The sequence below is a fragment of the Physeter macrocephalus genome, chromosome 4 (assembly GCF_002837175.3).
Source record: "Physeter macrocephalus isolate SW-GA chromosome 4, ASM283717v5, whole genome shotgun sequence".
NCBI lineage: Eukaryota > Metazoa > Chordata > Mammalia > Artiodactyla > Physeteridae > Physeter > Physeter macrocephalus.
Window position 1 is genome coordinate 31,454,218 of NC_041217.1, and position 18,970 is coordinate 31,473,187.

At 40.9% G+C, this 18,970-nt stretch overlaps 1 protein-coding gene across 5 annotated transcripts in view; it reads left to right on the plus strand.

Annotated features, from left to right (window-relative positions):
• Positions 1–18,970, plus strand: part of PTPN14 (protein tyrosine phosphatase non-receptor type 14) — a 175,113-nt gene that overhangs the window by 43,523 nt on the left and 112,620 nt on the right. Inside the window, exon 1 of one of the 5 annotated variants that reach the window (XM_055084075.1) lies at positions 15,771–15,895. The exons of the other annotated variants lie outside the window; for them this stretch is intronic. The gene's annotated coding sequence lies outside the window, so the exon portion shown is untranslated. Of the gene's footprint in view, positions 1–15,770; positions 15,896–18,970 lie in introns of those variants that run through there. 5 annotated transcript variants of the gene reach the window in all.

An 18,970-nucleotide genomic window follows, 5' to 3' on the forward strand; every position in this document is an offset into this window, starting at 1 on the left:
CTCACTGTTGTGGCCTCTCCCGTTGCGGAGCGCAGGCTCCGGACGCGCAGGCTCAGCGGCCATGGCTCACGGGCCCAGCCGCTCCGCGGCACGTGGGATCTTCCCACACTGGGGCACGAACCCGTATCCCCTGCATCGGCAGGTGGACTCTCAACCACTGCGCCACCAGGGAAGCCCAAATTATATCTATTTTTGTTTGAATTGGTGAAAGATGAACATAATGCAGAATTTTAAAGGTACCCTTAATCCCCAGCCTCAGGTTCCCGTCTTAGAGGCCAGTTGTTAATAGTTTTTAATGTAGTCTTCCAGAGATATTTTGTATGCATACAAATGTATATATCCCTCCCCCCACTGTTTCCACAAACCTAGTGCATCACTCCTGTTCTATATCAGTGTTGTCTCTTATCCTAGAAGCCATTCATTTCAGCTTATATAGGGCCTCCTCATTAATTTTTCCATTTTATATACACACCATTATTTCACCTGTCCTCTGTGATGGGGTTTTTAGGTTGTTTCCAGATTTTGCAATTACACAGAATCTTTTCACACACATATGAGTCTTAGAATAAATTTCTAGAAGTAGACTTGCTGGGTCAAAGGGTTTGTGCGTTTGTAATTTCAGTAGATATTGCCAAATTGCTTGCCATGAAAGTTGCACCACCAGCAGTGTTACCGGGATACCTTGTAGACTGTTGGCCTTGAAGTCTTTCTTTTTGGGGTAGGAATTTGAGACATTAAAAATATACACTGTTAAATATATGTGTGCATATTTAGATATGTTTCAGTATATATTTCTTTATTATGGAGTCATATATGAGTCTCTTTTGGGAAGCTAGGCGTTTAGGTGACAATTTTCAAACATCGAGAGCCATCAGATTGAGAAGAGATGAATAGTGAGGTAATTGGAGTGACTTTTGGGTTCATGTCCTCTTTTTCTCTGAATTCTTTAAGATTCGGCCCAATGTTGCCTTCTTCCATGATACCTTCTGTAATTATTCTAGGTCTTAGTGACCTGGGACAACGTTTAGAGCCTGTAGTTAATTATATGCTTTTATTAAAATTAATCTGTATCATGGTTGTGAGCCATGTCTAGAGAATCAGAGTTAAAATAGAAAGAGCAAGGAGGACTTTGCCCTGGGTCTAGTTCTTGGGACAGAATTCTAAATACTGTTATATTCAATAGTTATTATATTATACTTGGGACAGGAAATAAATACTATTTTTTCAAGTTTTTTAAAGCTCCCCCAAGTACTTCATTATAACATTTTAAGCATAACACGATATTTTTCTAAATATAAAAGTAATAATGATCATTGTAGAAAATGTAAGAAATATAGAAAATTTTTTAAAGCAGAAAATAAATCACCCAGCATCCTACCACCCATGAATAATCACTACATCACCTCTTTTGTCCTTTTCTGTGCTGCATGTATGCATGGATATGTGTACGTGTGTGTGTTTTTTATTAAATTGGGAACAACATGCTGATAGTAGTTTGTATTTATTTATCTGTCTATCTATTTATTTTTGGCTGAGTTGAGTCTTTGTTGCTGCGCCCGGGCTTTCTCTAGTTGAGGTGAAGGGGGGCTACTCTTCGTTGCGGTGCGCGGGCTTCTCATTGCAGTGGCTTCTCTTGTTGCAGAGCATGGGCTCTAGGTGCGCGGGCTTCAGTAGTTGTGGCACACGGGCTCAGTAGTTGTGGCTCGCGGGCTCTAGAGTGCCTGCTCAGTAGTTGTGGCGCATGGGCTTGGTTGCTCTGAGGCATGTGGGATCTTCCCGGACCAGGGCTCGAACCTGTGTCCCCTGCACTGGCAGGCGGATTCTTAACCACTGCGCCACCAGGGAAGTCCCTGATATAGTTTTATATTCTCCTTTTTTCACCCTGCCAACAGCTGACAGTTTGGGATATGTCCTCCCAGACCTTTTCTTATGTGTGTGCATAGACAACATGAAATGTAAAGAAAATTTTAAAAAACAAATTAGAAACTACATTGGGCTTTTGTCACACAAAGACGTGTGGTAATAGCTCCCTGTCCTGTGAGTATGTACACATCCTAGTTCTTTTAAATGTTTGCACCATGTTCCATACAAAATTTCAGTTGTATCAAGTTTTCCCTATTATAAATAATGCTAAGGCAAACGGCCTTTTACTTAAATACATTTAGGATCTTGTAGGATAGATTCCTAGAAGTAGAATTACTGGGTTAAAGGTCATGTACACTTTTTAAGTTTTTACAGGTTTCCCTTAAAAAGGTCTTACCTGTGTCTGTCCCCATAACAAGCACCATATCCTCATCGGCACTGGAAATGATCAATCTCTAATTTTTTTTCAACTTGAGAGTTAAAAAAAATGGCCCCTTATGTGTGTTTAATTTACATTTCCCTGATAATTAGAGCGTTTGAATGTCTTCATATGCTCTTTAGCCCTATGTCTTTCAGTTATAAAGTGTTCATTTTTCTAGTTTCTTATAGATCAATAGGATTTCTTTGATATTGAGTTTTTGTCTGTTGTATATGGTACAAGTATTTTCTCCCAAGTGGCTGTCTTCTAACCTGCTTTATGTTGTCTTTAGCCATGCAAGAATTTTAGATTACATAATAAAATCTGATATGGTTTCTGAGGTCAGGATCTTATTTAGGAAAGACCCATACCTTCACATTTGTAATGTATTTTCTTCTGGCAGTTTTATAACTTTTTAAAAAAACATTTAGATTGAGCTAGATTGATTGAATTCTACTATTCTTTTTTCCCTGTTGTTTATCCATGAAAATTGGTATATTCTTGCGCAGAATTTTTATGATTTACCAAAGCAATTCTGTATAGTAAAAAACCAAGTTAAAGCTGAATGATGGAAATTTACATGTTCCAGATAAATTTTTCTTGAGGGTCTTCCAATCTTTCTCTAGCTCCCATTTAGTTTGTCTTTTCAAGTTGTGTTTTCTGGTCACTTTAGGGGTCCCAGGACTTGGGGCTAGGTGTCAGAGGGGGGGAGCGTCATAGAGGATATATGGGTGTCAGCAAGTCAGTTCTGCTTTCATCTGTAATGTTTTATTTGAAAATAAAGGTGTTGCTTTAAAAAAGAAACAGAAAACCTCTGATTTGCTAACCTGTTTGAAGTTGGGGGAGCGGGGCAGGTAATAGGAGCCCGTTTTCCCCAGGCTGGGGTCTGGGTGGGTTTCCAGTACTTGGTGTTAGTCCTGCATTCGGTTTGTGTGCTCTGGAGCTAGAATTCCTTGCCTTGAGGACCTGGGCTGAGCTCCCCAGGCGGGGTTGGACTAAGCCTCACTCTGTTTTCAGCCCTATCCTGTTACACTTACAAAGTAAAGTATGTTCCGTTGCTTGACCTTCTGCTCTAGAACATTTTGCACACTATTCCACATTTCCTCTCGAATACCTTTCTCATCTGTACACTGGGATATAGTTAAGCAGAAGCAATAAATACTTCAGAGCATAAATATTTTTGTTAGGAACTGAAGTGCATTTCTAAATCTGTGAGCACAAAAGTGACATGGAAAATTACTGAGTACATTCTAAGCTCAGGACCATGAATGCCAGGAGAGTTTTATTTTTATGTTTAGGAAAGAAACACGAAGTGTTGTTTGTCTGTGGGTGTGAAAAATCTATTAGAATGGCATTTGCTAACTATGTCGTGAGGCTTTCTTCCTGCCCTATCTTAATCTGATAACTTTTTAAAATATGTTTTCTCCTGGAGTATATTGATGGCAAATCTCTTCAAATTGATGGCAAGTCTTTCTTATTTGGACTCCTTTGAGTTATTGCAGACATTTTGACTGTTTAATTCTTATTTCTCACCTTAACGTTATTTAATTATTTTTCAGACATTATCAAATACATTTTAGTTCTTAGAGTCACCTTTGAAATCTTTTTATTTCTTGAGTGCTAATTTTTTAACCACCTTTCCTCCAGTTGTAATAGCTATATTAACAGAAACCTCATTAGGATTTGTTTGTGGTCCAAATACTTGAACTGCTTTACATGTATAGTCTCATTTAATCCTTCCAGTAACCCTGTGAAGTGTAGTTACTGTTACTTTCATCTTACAGATGAGGAAACCGAGGTTCAGAGAAGTTAAAATGGTTTGCCCAAGATTTGGCAGTTAGTTAAAATTCAAACTTAGTATTCAAATTCAGGACTTTCTTACTTCAAATTCCAAGCTCTTGAGTCTTTAGATCTTTTTCACCTTAATAAGTAACTGGATGTGTCTCCATTCTTTTATGGGATGAGGCTAAGGAGAGAGAAAACATCTCACCACCAATGCTGGTCCCAGCTCTCAGACTGTTGCTGGTTGATCTAAAGTGAGTTAAGTAATCTTCAAGACCTGTTTAGTTTCATGAGTCGGACAAGAGGAATTCCAGGTCTTGCAGGCATCTCTTTCCCTTAAGTTTACTTGTGGTGAAGATGACACGTGGTCATCGTTGCTAATTATACTTCATTCCTTCCTTTCCTTGAATCTTGTCAAGGAACAGAATCACCTGCCCTCACTGCCTCTCTTTCACCCAATAGTGTAGTAGTAGTGGCTCTTGGCCTTAGAAATGTCAGGAGAGGCCATTCTTCCTTTACACAAGTATTTTGTCAGCTTTCCTTCTCTCTGCCTCGCTGCTGTTCAGGTAAGAGCTTCCTCTATATAACCAGTTTCCTAGCATCTTCTCTTTCCACTCCTTCAGAAAAAAGAGCAGCTCTAACTTCTTAAAGTTAGATGATGGAACACAACGGAGCATACTGTTTGTTGGTTAACTCAGCAGGTAAAGAGAAGTATAACCAGGGCTGGCTCCTATTTTGACCAGAAAACATTAAAGCATAAGTTTATATGGCAGGAATCCCCAACCTCTGTAATCTTGGGGGTGCTAGACCATGCAGTAGGCTGCCAAGACCACTAGTGTAATATAGGAAGAGAGAAGAAGAAAAGAGAGGAAAAGGAAGGCACTAAAGATGGGAGAGAGGACACTGGTGGAGTGTCCCAGCAATTTTATTTGGTTATCTTCACGCAGGCTGAGTGCCACTACTTTAGAAGTTGTTCTTACTTTCTTTGACACATGCCTATAAGAATATGTTCTGGGGCTTCCCTGGTGGTGCAGCGGTTGAGAATCTGCCTGCTAATGCAGGGGACACGGGTTCGAGCCCTGGTCTGGGAAGATCCCACATGCCGCGGAGCAACTGGGCCCGTGAGCCACAATTACTGAGTCTGCGCGTCTGGAGCCTGTGCTCTGCAACAAGAGAGGCCGCGATAGTGAGAGGCCCGCGCACCGTGATGAAGAGTGGCCCCCGCTTGCCACAGCTAGAGAAAGTCCTTGCACAGAAACGAAGACCCAACACAGCCATAAATAAAGAAATAAATAAGTTAAAAAAAAAAAAAGAATATGTTCTGTAAAAGCTGCTCCCAATATAATCATTCTGCCAATATTTCAGATTTGAGCAGCTTTTCATCATATATATATGTGACCTTGTATGTGTTGCTCTTGTACATAAAATAGGTCTAACACATGGGCCAGCATATCAATTTACATCATCTTCACTGATCTCACTGTGCCTCTGAGTAGATTAAAATTGTGTATAAAAGGCAAATTTCTTCCTTAATGTTCTGGTTTTTTAGATTAAGATCTACTGTGGTAAATAAGCCTTTTGTTGGAGGGGGGCAGTGTGTACAAGAACAATGAAGCATGGAAGGAAAAAGGTGCAAGTTTGCTCCGGCCACTACGTAGATGAGTACCGCATCTCATCTGGTCTCTTTCCAAAACCAACTTTCCATGTTCTGAAGTTTTCCTTGTAAGCCTAGGAGGGGATGCAGTGGTACTTTATCAAGGCCGGTAAATAAAAGTTGGACTACTTCAGCAGCATTGGCTGTCTGCAGCCACTGTAGAGCTCTTACATCACAGTTTTATCCATGAACTAATATGACATTACAGCGTCAAGAGAACATATAAAATGAGGCTTGATCTTAGAATTTTTCCAGGCCATTCCTAGTCCTACATAATTATTGTAATGAAATCTATGGAATTTAAAAACCTATTAAAATGTAATTTGAAAAGCAAATTGTTCCTATGGCACTGAATATGGGGTTAGACCATATTAAGCAAATTACATTTCTTAAAGTAGCATAAATATAACTGAATTCTGACATCTTTCATGGTATTGTCAGTTATATATGCAAAATGGGAAACGCTCTGTGGTCTAATTTATAGCCAAGGATGTTTTGACCAATATGGTATGAAATGACTAAGCTTTTAAACTTGAACTAGTGATCAGCATGATACAATTACTGGTAGTGCTCTGTCAAAGGTAGTTCTTAGTGTAGCAACTGCTTTATTCTGAGCTAGGTCATGAGTTCCTAGGGAAATGCTTGTCTTGGGAGAAAAGGTTCAATTCAAGGTTATGTGTGAAACAGTTTTTCCCCTCAAAGCTTTATTGAAAAACCTAAGTAATTTTAAAATGTTTAGCTCTGGAAGGGATCCGGCTTGCTTGTGGAAGTGATCTCTCCCACCATGTAACCATATTATAGGGGGAGTAACTCTGTATCTGCTCAGAGCCTTGAGATTGGCGGGAAGAGAGGAGCTAGGTACCAAGGGCAAAGTCCTTCACTACCGGTGAGTTGGTTTTTGACCTGTACTTTACTAGTACTAATAGCTGACATTTACTGAGCACATACTATATGCCACTTACTGAGCTATGCTTCTAAATCGTAATCCTCAGAACAGCCTTTTGACCTATATGCTACTCTTAGCCTTTGTTTTATAAAGGAGATTGAAGCTTAGAAAAGTTAAGGTGGGGGGAAAAAAAAAAAGAAGAAAAGTTAAGTTGGTCAGGTTGGTAAGAAATCAAGTTAGGACTTGAACTTGGGTAACTCTGGCTCCAAAGAATGTTCTGGAATAAGCCCTTAGCTTCAGTTCTCTCTCCTCAATCATTTGTTCAACCAACCAGCACAGTTGATTTGATGCCTGCTTTGCATAAGCGCTCCACAAGCCTCTGGAGCTCCAAAATTGAGTATGAAATGACCCATGACCTTGAGCAGCTCAGGACCGAGTGGCACATTCTCTGAGAGAGAGGGCCCATGCCCACGGGCGGGGGAGATCCAGAGAAGAGACATCAAACCTTAGAGAGGGGCAGTCTAGAAAGTTTCCTAGAAAGGTGACACCAAATGAGTTCTGAAAGACAAGTAGGAGTCAACTGGGTGAGTACTGGAAAGTAGGACCTCTCAGGGGCAACAGCACTTAAAAGCTTGGGGATTAGAAAAGGCATGGCGGGTTCCTGCCCCTTGCAGGTGGTTGGTGCATGTGGGGAAAGGGCAGCTAAGGGAGGGCGTGGTACACTGGGTAAACACCTGGGCTTGGCTCTGCCACTTTCTAGCTTTGAGTCCTTGAGAAAAAGTCTCTACCTCTTCCATCCTCAGTTTTCTCATCTGTAAACTGGGGATTAAATAATAGACCTATCCCGTAGGGCTCTCATGAGCATTAAATGACAGTGAGCTGAGACTGCTTAGCACAATGCTTGATACATAGTCAATGCTCAGTCCACTGAAGCTGCGATTATTAATCACTATCATTATTATCACCATCCTCTTCCTCCTCCTCAGTATTCAGGAAGGCACAGACCAGATATCTTAAAGGGCCTCCTTCACATCACCTTATTTAGTCTTTGGGAGCAGCCTTTAGCCACACCATAGACCAGGGAAAATTCAGATGTCTTTGAATGCCATAGTGGGAGGGGAGAGTGAATTTCGTAACTTGAGAAGTGGCAGCAAGCTTGTTTTGATGAAGTACATTCCACCATAGCAGAGAGGTCAAGAGCCTGCTCTGATGTCAGAGCTTGCAGTGGGGAAATTTGTAAGGAGAAAAAGGCAATAATATTACTGTGTGTCAGTTTTGCAAAAATCATCTTGAACACAGCTCTCAAACCTCTTTCCAGAGAATGCTCTTTGCCCTCTCTGATTCTTAACAATTCATCCTCACTAGATTATGAGCTTCCTGAGGACAAGAACCGGACTGTACTCATCTTGGTATCTGCAGTGTCTGCAGGGTGACTCAGTGGAAATGAGCTGGATAAGTGAAAGTTAATGGTATTCCTTAGTGTTCTGGTATTTGACATTTAAAGAAGGGCAGATGTCCTTAAGAAAAAAGATGAGACTTACGCCAGTGCATTATTTGGTGATTTTTACGTGCTCAGCTATGATACTGCCCTGCTTGGATGCTTTAGTGATTTCAATCTTTTGAGTGCCTGTACAGACAGTTGTTTTAGAGATTAAGGTGTTTTATGGTAGGTGGGCTGCTTGAGGACAGCACAGCTGTATCTGTTTTAAATAGTTTTATCTGTACTGTCTAGCATGGTGCCTGGTACATTGTAGGTCCTTGATAAATATTTGCAATAATGAATTTCTTTTAAAAATGTGGTTAGGCCATTGTCTTAAAATATAACCTTAATTTAATAGAGACAACAAATTTGACTATTATTTACTTACCTTGGCTCTTAAGTGGGAAGATGGCCTGTGGTCAGTACCAGATTCACGTTTGGATAGAAATGTTCTTCTGTTTCAAAGGTTGGCTTAAATGCTGTATGGTGTACACAGAGCCTTCACTCTCTCCCCCGTGTCACCAGTAGCATCCTCTCGTAAAGGTGAGGTCTTTGGGCTGAATGGGTTCAGTGCTTAGGTGTGGACTTTTGGTCCCAGCTCTGCTTTGTATCTGTTTGCCCTCATTACTCTGCCTGGACTATTGGAGGGATGTCGTGGCAGAGTGGGAAAGCCATCCTGCAGTGCTTTACCCTTGCCCTCCCTCAGATGCAGCTGATTATGTGGCCGGAAGATCATACCCACAGCATCCTCTGCCTCTTCTTCCCAGGCATGTCAGAGAGAGGCCTTCCCCCGAAGCCGGCTTCTCTTTAAGTCACTGTTAAGCATGTTACGTCACAACACGATGCTTTCCTACCTTTTTCCTATGTTATTTGCAAAGGGTAGGTTGATTTAAGGTTTTCCCCTATTGCTTTCATAATTGGATTTCACAGTCCTTGATTCACCTTCCTTAATTCTAGTCTGTTTTTTGACCTCTCAGTAAGTTTCCTGCTTGGTCCTTCCTTCATTTTCCTTTCCTTTCTCTAGTCATATGTGAACTACCCATGAATCGGTGACTTTAGGGTATGCCTTGGCAAATAGGCATAATTTACTTGAATTTGTTTATTTTATTAATTTATTTTTTAAAATTTATAGCAGAAAGTAACACAACACTGTAAGCCAACTATAGTACAATAAAAATTAATTTAAAAAACTCCCTTTTATGTTTATAGGTAAAAGATTGCAGTGAAAATGATACACTAGGTCTAAACATTTTCAAAAAAAAAACTTTCTAGCTTTTTCAATATTTGTACTACAAAAATGTCTGGTTCTACTTTTGTTCTCTTAGTTTTCTTTAATTGGGTACCTTTTTTTGTTTCCTGTATGTTTGTTTGTTTTTTCTTTGCGGTACGTGGGCCTCTCACTGTTGTGGCCTCTCCCGTTGCGGAGCACAGGCTCCGGACGCGCAGGCTCAGCGGCCACGGCTCACGGGCCCAGCCGCTCCGCGGCATGTGGGATCCTCCCGGACCGGGGCACGAACCCGTGTCCCCTATCGGCAGGCGGACTCTCAACCACTCCGCCACCAGGGAAGCCCTCCTATATGTTTCCATAGACATTTTCTCTTTTTTCTGGCAACTCGAATTATTTAATAAATGTGTCTACATAGATTTCATTTTCAGTATATTTTATTTTTTATTGAAGTATAGTTGACTTACAATGCTGTGTTAGTTTCAGGTGAACAGCAAAGTGATTCAGTTATACATACGTGTGTGTGTGTGTGTGTTTGTGTGTGTATATATATATATATATATTCTTTTTCAGATTCTTTTCCCTTATGGGTTATTACAAAATATCAAGTAAAGTTCCCCGTGCTATACAGCAGGTCCTTGTTGGTTGAATTTGTTTTAATATTGGCATTAGCTTAAGAGGAGTGAGTGCAGTGCAATTTGTGTTCACTTCTGCATTTACCCATGAGAATATAAAAGCGTATAGTTTTTTCTGGTATTATTAAAAACTTTAAAAAATATCAGCTTTATTGGGGTATAACTGACATATAAAACTAAGATATTTAAAGTGACTAGCATGGTGATTTGATGTACATACATATTGTGAAAGGACTTCCCCATCTAGTTAACTAACACATCCGTCACCTCACATATTTATCTGGTATTTATTATTCTGTTGGGAGAGTGAAAAGACGCTTTGGAGAGTTTGACCAAAGTGCACAAATTAACATGAATAAGTAGAAGGTTGGTGCCTCTGGGTGACAGTGGGTCAGCTTTTCCAGATTTCCTGAGAAGTGCCAAAGCTAAAACTTGGGATATGCCAGTTTGTCATGTAAACGTCTAAGAATTTTCCCACATTTTGGTTTACTTTTTCAGTCAGTCCTACCGTATCAAGATTAGCCTCTGTTCATTAGTGGGAAGAATGTCAGGATCCAGGGAGTCTGTTTTTGTTTTTGAAAGAGAGGAGGAACAATACTGGTAAATGCCAGGCATGTGTCTAGAGCAAACGCCAGGCCCACATGGAGTAAAGACCTGGCTTCTAGCCCTCCACTCCCTCTAATCTTGGTTCTTTCTTTTTCTCCTGACCCTGGGTCATCTAGCAACTTTGTTCCTCTCGTCCTAACCCTAGGAATTCAAAGAGTGCATTTCTCTAATGTGGTAACTAATTGTATTCAACACTGTCAGTAGGTCATGAGCTCTGAGTTATATATATTTCCATTGGTAGAGATTAATTTCCCTGTATTCCTCCAGACTCTAGAAGAGTCATAATAGAGGCTCATACTGTAAGATATTATGGAATATGGAAACCACGTGGCCAAATGGAGACTGTGTGAATTCCACTGCTAGCTAGTGTGTTGTCTGCTAGCTAGTGTGTTGTCTTAGGTAAGTTACTTAAACTTTGTAAGCTTCAGTTTACTTATCTATATAAGATGGGTATGATGCCTAGTACAAGGTTGGTGATGTGAGTACTAGAAATAATATATGCACAGAGTTTAGTGTGGAGGAAATGCTCCATAAATGGTAACTATAATTTCTGGTAAAATTAGGAGTTTGGCTTTTGGCCGTGAATACTTAGTGACCAGAACTCACTGACCTTCACTCATTGAACCCGTAAAGGTGCCAGCATCTGTACATTTCTGTGCTCTAGGAATCACCACTTACATATAAAGCTGGGATGTCTTTAGCCCTCATGGTCATCCGTCTTCATAGATTTAGGCTCAGTACAAAAGCCATCTGTATTTGCATTTAGATTAGCCTCTAGTATTTGAGTGGTGGACCGTCGGGAGTTGGAGGTCTAGGTCAGCTGTATTTCAGATTTCTCTTCGGGTCCACTTCTTCCAGCTCAGTGTCCACGGGCCCTTCTTTATTCATGTAGTCTCTTCTAATGGGGCCCTGTTCCTGGCAGTTACCACAGACTTCCTGAAACTGAGCGGAATGCTCCTCTTCTCGCTGAAGGAATTCCAAAGGCTGACTTCAGGGCATTCAAGGGGACCTTTCCTTCCTAGACAAACATCCCTCTTTTCTCAGTCTGGGAGGCTTCATGGTGCCTTTTGTGTTGTGGCAGCCTCCTGACTCCCCGGAGAGACAGGAGGCCAACTAATAAGTGCTCAGTAGTTTACAAAATAAAAAACACAGTAGGTGTTCAATAATGTTACCTAGGATGCTGGTGGTGGTGGCAGTGAGAGGTAAGGACTTGAGCTCACTTATACTGAGTCTTCTTTGCCACCATCCTTCCAGAATGATTAGCAGCATGAATACTCTGGTTAGACTCAGTCCACTGCTTTCTATTCCGTATAAATATGTTAAGTAATGTTTACAGCTAAGCCACGTGTGGTGTTGAGATTGCATTTTCTTTTTTTGAACACATTTTTGTTTTTCCTTGAGTTGGTAAATGCTTCACCTTTTCCTTTGCTTGGTTTTCTTTAAACATCTAAGTCTTCCCACACACCTCTAATGGCTTTATGAAACTCCTCTTACACAACTTTCCACATGATCCAGTCTTGTCGGATAATTTCACACCCCTCTCCCTTCCTTCTTCCCTCCTGGAGGCCTCCCTCTTGGAGCCCTCCAACTTCCTGTTTTTTTTTGTTGTTGTTGTTGCCGGGTTTCTGAAATACCCTACTTTCATCAAACATGGAGCTTTTAGCATTTGAGTCTTGTTCTCCTCCTCGGTTTGAAGTGATTTTTCAGTTGGGAAGTGATTTTTCAGTTAAACTCAGCGATCTCCTAGCTTCTAGCTCTAAATTTCTAATTATTGACTGGATTAAAGTAACCAGACAGAGCAAGGAATTAAACCTACATATTCCAGACCTATTTTATACTTTCTTTTTCATTTGTCCTCTTCTTCTTTATGTGATACACATGAGAACAGGACTAGGTTAGTTGGTTGGTTTGTTTAATGAAAGTATTTAAGAAAACACAGTGTTTCAGTCATTTTACAGGTAAAGAATTGGAAGTCTTAGCAATTTGTCATGGCTTGTGCATTTTACAGTCCTTTGGGAATTGATTTAGGAGTACGCAGTGAGACTTCTAAAAACATATAGCTTTTGACTTGATAACACTCCTTCTTAAGAATCTAACCTAAAGAAAGGATCAGAGAGGTCTAGGCAAATCTTTTAGAACAATGGCAAAAAATCAGAACCAACCTAACATTTCAGCAGTGGAGAATGATTACATATATGTTGATCTATCCCATAGAATATTATGTAACAGTTTAAACTTGTTATTGAAAAATTTTTAGTAATATGGGAAAATAATAAGTAGGAATCAGAAAAAAGAAAAATCTCAGTGTTGTACAATCTCAACTATGTAAACAAATTTAAAATACACTTAATTAAAAGAATGGGATAAAATATACAAAAGTTTTAAATTGATTTCTGGATGGTGACATTATGGGTGACTTTTATTTTTTCCTTTTAGTTTTCTATGATTTCCAATTTTCTTATAATGAATTTATAATCAGAAAGTATTAAAGATTATTAAAAGTTTTAAAGTAGAAAAAGAATGACATTTTGAACTCTAATAATTCAAAAGAATGAAAACTCGTGCAAGTTCCAAGATTTAAGTGGTTTTAATCAGTTCTAATTTTGAGAAGGAATGCTTGATCCCAAGCAATTTTCTTTTTTTCCTTTTGCTTTTAGTCAAGGGATGATTATATATGGTGCTGAAAGCCATGTGGTTAATGAGACAGTGTTCTAAATATTGATATTTATGAATAGGACATATATAGCAAATGTGCATCTTACAGTATAATCTAATGATGAAAGACTGGTCTTGGAGGGAGTCTCTGCCACCTGATGGCTTTGGGACTGGTTATGTAGTCTACAGGTTATGTAGTCTCAGTTTTCTTATCTGTAAATAGGGATTTTGAGGATTAAATGATATGAGGCCTGCAAAAGTCTTTAGCCCAATTTTGGCACATAGTAATCACTCAGATAATACTGTAGCTGAAATGATACATGATAGCTGATATAATACTACTCTTGAAGGAGGAGGTCTTCCAAATTGCCTTCATATAGAATTTAGGAGAGGTAGAGGCCAAGTGGTTTAAAATACCTTTGTTTGGTCTAATAAGATATTAATACTCCAAAGACTGTAAAGACAAAGTAGATGTTCTGCTGCCCCTTTCATCCTTCTGAGGATGGATGGAAATGTTCTACACCTTTCTCCAGGCTTATATAAGCATAAACATGTGAAGATGACTGGCTTTGCTTTGTTTTTCCTTTACGTATTACTCTGCAACTTTTCCAACAAGCCAATAGTTACAGAATTTTTCATGGCTGTTGCTCTGAGTTCATAGGTTCAGATGTTACTAATTTTTTAATAACTGTATAATATCTCAAATAATGTGGCAATTGCAGAATTTATTTGGACATAACTCTACTACGGGTTGTTCTCAGTCCCCACCCTCTACTACAGATGATGTTTACTGCAGCATCCTTATATGTAATCCTTAAGATTCATTGCTTTTATTTCCAATTAGTTTCCCCGAAGTGGCATTACTGAGTCAGAGTATGTGTTAATTATAGTGCAGAAGGATTTGGGGTTACAAAAGCTGTGTAAAACATTGTTGGTTCCTGCCCTCTTACAATCTAGTTGAAGAACAGATATGCATTTATTTTCCCAGGAATTTCTTTTTCTTTCCTTTTCTTTTTTTTTTTTTTTTGCTTATGTACAAAGATTTCAGTAAATGGCGTTTATTTCTAGGGAAATTTGAAATCCTTAACATTTTGAAACATAAGTATAAATCAAGAGAGCAAAGGGGGGGCCTCTTGAATGAGGTTTACTCTGTATAGTCTTTGCTGCATTTGTTAGATATGAATTTGTTAGAAAGTGTACATGTGTAAGTTTTTCAGTTTTTAAGAGCTAAACGTCCCACTTGAGAACTGAAGCACTTGACATTTGCCCTCCTGGTCCTTACCAGGCTCACATCCCACAGGGCACAGACGTCCCCCATGCAGAGGGAGAGACAAGACGGACAGCGTCTTGTCTCCTGAGGCCCAGACTTGCTTCGCGAGATGCAGGCAGCTGAGCAGATCTTCAGGTGTGAGGTCACTGATGGTAACAGGAATCGTAGGATGAGAATAAATTGTTTTTACAACAGTGAAGTTACTTTGCTAGAGGCAGACAGATGCCTTTTCTTTGTACTGTTACTGAGAGCTACTTAGTACAACATAAGTTTTACCAAGTACCCACTTAAGGTGTGTGTATGTGTCTACCTACCGGGTAGGGGACAAAGAGAAGAAAGGACAGTTAGGATGGGTTTGCAGTGCATGTGTGTACGTAGCCTTCTTACATGAAGGGATGTACCTGTAGCATGACCATCTATTTAGAAACTTTGTTTTCTCCCATTAGTAATTAACATTTGGTTACATCAGTTGGGATTATGCAACTCTTTAACAGCTGACACTAGTTCATACCTGTTTTCATCCCCCCCTCTCCCCCACCCCGCCCGCCTTAACTTTAAACATTCTGTAACTATTGGCTTGTTGGAAAGCAGATTTTTTTCTCTTCTGGGACTTAGCAGGTACTTTGGGTTTCCTTGGGCTTCTGCAATATTTAGTGAAATAGCAACAATAATAAGGGCAGTGAGAGTAAACATACATAATGCCGACCACATGCCAGGTGCTGGACCAGCACCCTATAGAGTAATAACTTCTATAAGTCTTCCAACAACTCTGTGTGTTGCAGGAGGACTCTTATCACCCCCATGTTATGAATGCAGAAAGTGAGGCAGCTGAGCCATGGTGATAGAGCTTATAAATGGCTTGTGCGTGGAAATTACTCCACATCCGGGAGAGGCTCACTGGTGGGGCTGGGGAAACCCAGGAACAAGGCAACGCACCCAGGGAAGCCGGGCACTGGATGCGCAGACCCATGGGGAGAGAATTGGCAGAGATGCTTTGGCCGCTGCTTATGTTTGGAGAGGAAGTGACACAGATGAGTCCTCCCATCCGAAAGCCCTGGACTTGCGAGGGAAGTCGAGGGAACTCAGGGCAGGAAGGAAGCGGAGGAAAGGGAGGTGTGGAAACTTGGCCGAGGGACGTCACTTGCAGCAGCCTCTCACGAAGAGCCCCTCTCTTCATGGGCTTCGTGCCTTCAGGGCGCAAATCCCAGAGGAGGGTGAAGCAAGTTGAAGGTGCGTTTACCTTCAGCCAGTTTCTTTTGTTTTGACAAGTGAGTCCTTTGACCCGGCTGGAAAACGTCTCCGGCTGCTCTTGCGATTGTTTCTGAAATTGGTTTTTGAAGAGGTTGTATGTGACCTGCTCCGATTACCCACACTGGGCGGCACAGACCACAGACCAGGACTGTAGCAGGAAAGCCGTCTAGGTAAGAGGCATTGGGGGTGGCGGTGGTGTGACCTGAACAGGACCCTGATTCTTCTGCCGTGCCTTCTGGATATGACATCCTAGGGCTGAACATGGGTCACCTGCCTCAGGATCCACCTCCACCGTAGCTGAATCAAGTCCACTGTGGGTGAGCAGAGGCAGATGGCATGTCGCAGTCTTCCTTATAGAATGTGGTGGCTTGCTTTTGTCATTGTTATTTTTATATCACCAGGTCATGGTTTCCAACCCACTTTCCGGATATTATTAGAATGGTTCATTGAATAAGAACGTGGTGGGTCAGATAGTGTCATTAGTACCTAGCAAGTTCTTGGGCAAGTTCTTAACCTGTCCAGCCTCGATGCCCTAGTCTGTGAAATGGGGTATTAGGAACAGCCATCTTATAGAGCTTTTGGAGATAAAGCTCAGCAGGGTACCCCGGCATCGTATAACTCCTTTAAACGTGGAGGTTCCCCTCGTTGCCTTTGTGGGGTTCTGACACATGCAGGAATCTCCTATTCTGGTTCCTGGCTGTGATTAGCTCTGACATTCCAGGACACACATCACCATGGGTGTAGACACTGACAGAAGAAAGAACTGGAATTGAGAGTTGCAGATTCAACGGTCTCCCAAAGAAGGGTGGAGTCTCTTAGGACAAAGCATTCCTGGCATGAATAAACAGAGAAAGCTCATTTGAGGAGTAAGCCCGAGTCAGGTATTTTGATACAGGTGATTATGCAAGTTGGACAGAGAAGAATCCCTTCTCTTAGCTCTGATTGATTGTTCTCTGTATTTTATCCAACTTGGCACTTTACCTACAAAACTTTTCCTGTCATCTTCTAAAAATGAAATTAAAAACTCCTACTCTCAATTTGATCTAGTTAAATACAAGTTTTATTTTGGAAGGGCAAGAGGGGTTTAGGGTAGAGAGAAAAATCTGACCCCTTTTTTTCTGAAAAACACCTCTGCAAAGTGGGCACTGTTATCTGTTGTACCAGGTTACTTTACAAAGTACCATTTAAGAAATACTTCTTTATTAAGAAAACAAACAAAAAACCCCCAACCAAACAACAAAAAAAACCTGCCAGCTTTTTAATACGGAAAATTTCAAGCACACACAAAACTGTAGAGAGTGGTATGAGCCCTGACATACCTGGCTTCCACCCTCAACAGCTGTCAACTCACGGCCAGTACTGCTTCATCTGTAATCAAACCCCCTCCACCACTGCACGCACAGTTCCCCCACCCCGTTCCTTTTAAGCAAATCCTGACGACGTATTATTTTATTTATATTCAAGATGTACTTTCAATGCCTTAAAGGTTTCAGTAATGTGAAAAATGGAAAATTTCACATTTTAAGGTCCTTCTTGTGGGAAGATCATGTCTCTCTAGAAACCTCAGAAGGCAGGGGGTGGGGAAATGATTTTTTGAAACATTTACTTGGGGGGCTTTTTCAACTCCTTGTTTTCCCAGAGTTGCCTTCTGCAGGCCTCCTCCCCTCCCTCCATTCCCCTCCTCTCTCTCTTTTCTCCTCCCTCCCCTCCCCTCCTCTCTCCCCCTCTCTTCCCTCTCCCCCAGTTAAAAATGGCAGTTCTTGGAACCAGTTTTGTTTTTTTTTTTTTTTTTGCGGTACGAGGGCTTCTCACTGTTGTGGCCTCTCCCGTTGCGGGGCACAGGCTCCGGACGCGCAGGCTCAGCGGCCATGGCTCACGGGCCCAGCCGCTGCGCGGCATGTGGGATTTTCCCGGACCGGGGCACGAACCTGTGTCCCCTGCATCGGGAGGCAGACTCTCAACCACTGCGCCACCAGGGAAGCCCAGAACCAGTTCTTGAAACTGGTTTGCTTCTGAGTGTTAGAGCAGGAATAAAAGATAGGGAACCACTTGCTTAGGGAAAAAAGTGATTCCAGGTAATGGAAGCTTTACCTCTCAAGAACCATTTTTTTTCTTGTTATTCTTAACCACCATGAATGGGACTGTTTAAAAATATATTCATTTTCTGCCTTCTTAACTGGAGTCCACTGGATGTTATTTAATCGTTCCCATTTACTACAGGGTGTTTTCAATACAGCTTTCCATGCTGTGGAGGGCTTATTTTTACAGTTTACCTGTCACCTCTCTCATTGCCACTTTTGTGCCCTGTCAAGGTGCTTTTCCTTATCTAAAATCTGCTAAGGGCTAAGAAGCAAGGTACGTAAAGTTACAGTGAATGAACTATCGGGGTGTTTTTTGTTTCCCCAAGCAAAAGTGTATGTTGTTGGACTTAAGGGCTTTGTGATATATGAATGCTCAAAGGCTGTTTTGGCTCCATTTTCTGATTTTCAGTGATATTCTACATAGATGTTGCTGTGTAGCTACCTTTCAGGTAGGTGAGGTATCCCTGTGATGGGGTTCTATAGCAGGAATCTTTCTTCTCACCTTAAATACAGCTTAAGAAAGGCTCGAAAGGTCAACCACATGGTTAGTGCCTGGGAATGTTAGAAAATGTGTTTTGGGACACATTTTTCTCCATCTCACCATTGAACGTTTGAAAGTGAGTTAGTAGGAGAGAAATGAAGGGATTTTAAAAGGTGACCATTCTGTTTTTGTTGTTGTAGTTATTTAGCAACTAAAAGTTAGAGATTTGTGTTTTAGACCTTGCACAAAACTTTTACTTGGCTAAAAATAATTTGATGTATGGGTATATATCAAATTTATAGTAGAAGCTAATAGTCTGATTTTTCACCGGACACAATGAACTTCCTGTCTGCTATTCTTTAAAGGGGGAATCAGAGAAGACATTTTCATCCCCTCTCGCCCTAACCTTTCTTAAAACTCTCCTTAGGAAAATGACATAGTATTTTTCAAAACTAAGCTGTGCCTTATGCAGGTTTATACACAGGATGGGCTAGTTACATCAATTTTTCCTTTCTCACACCCAGACCAGGCTTACATAGTTCTGTGAGGTGTGCTTGGGAGTTGTAATAATATGGAATACTGGAAAAATCCCAGAGGCTGTTGGTAAATAAAGAATGCAGCTGGGGCTTCCCTGGTGGCGCAGTGGTTGAGAGTCTGCCTGCCGATGCAGGGGACGCGGGTTC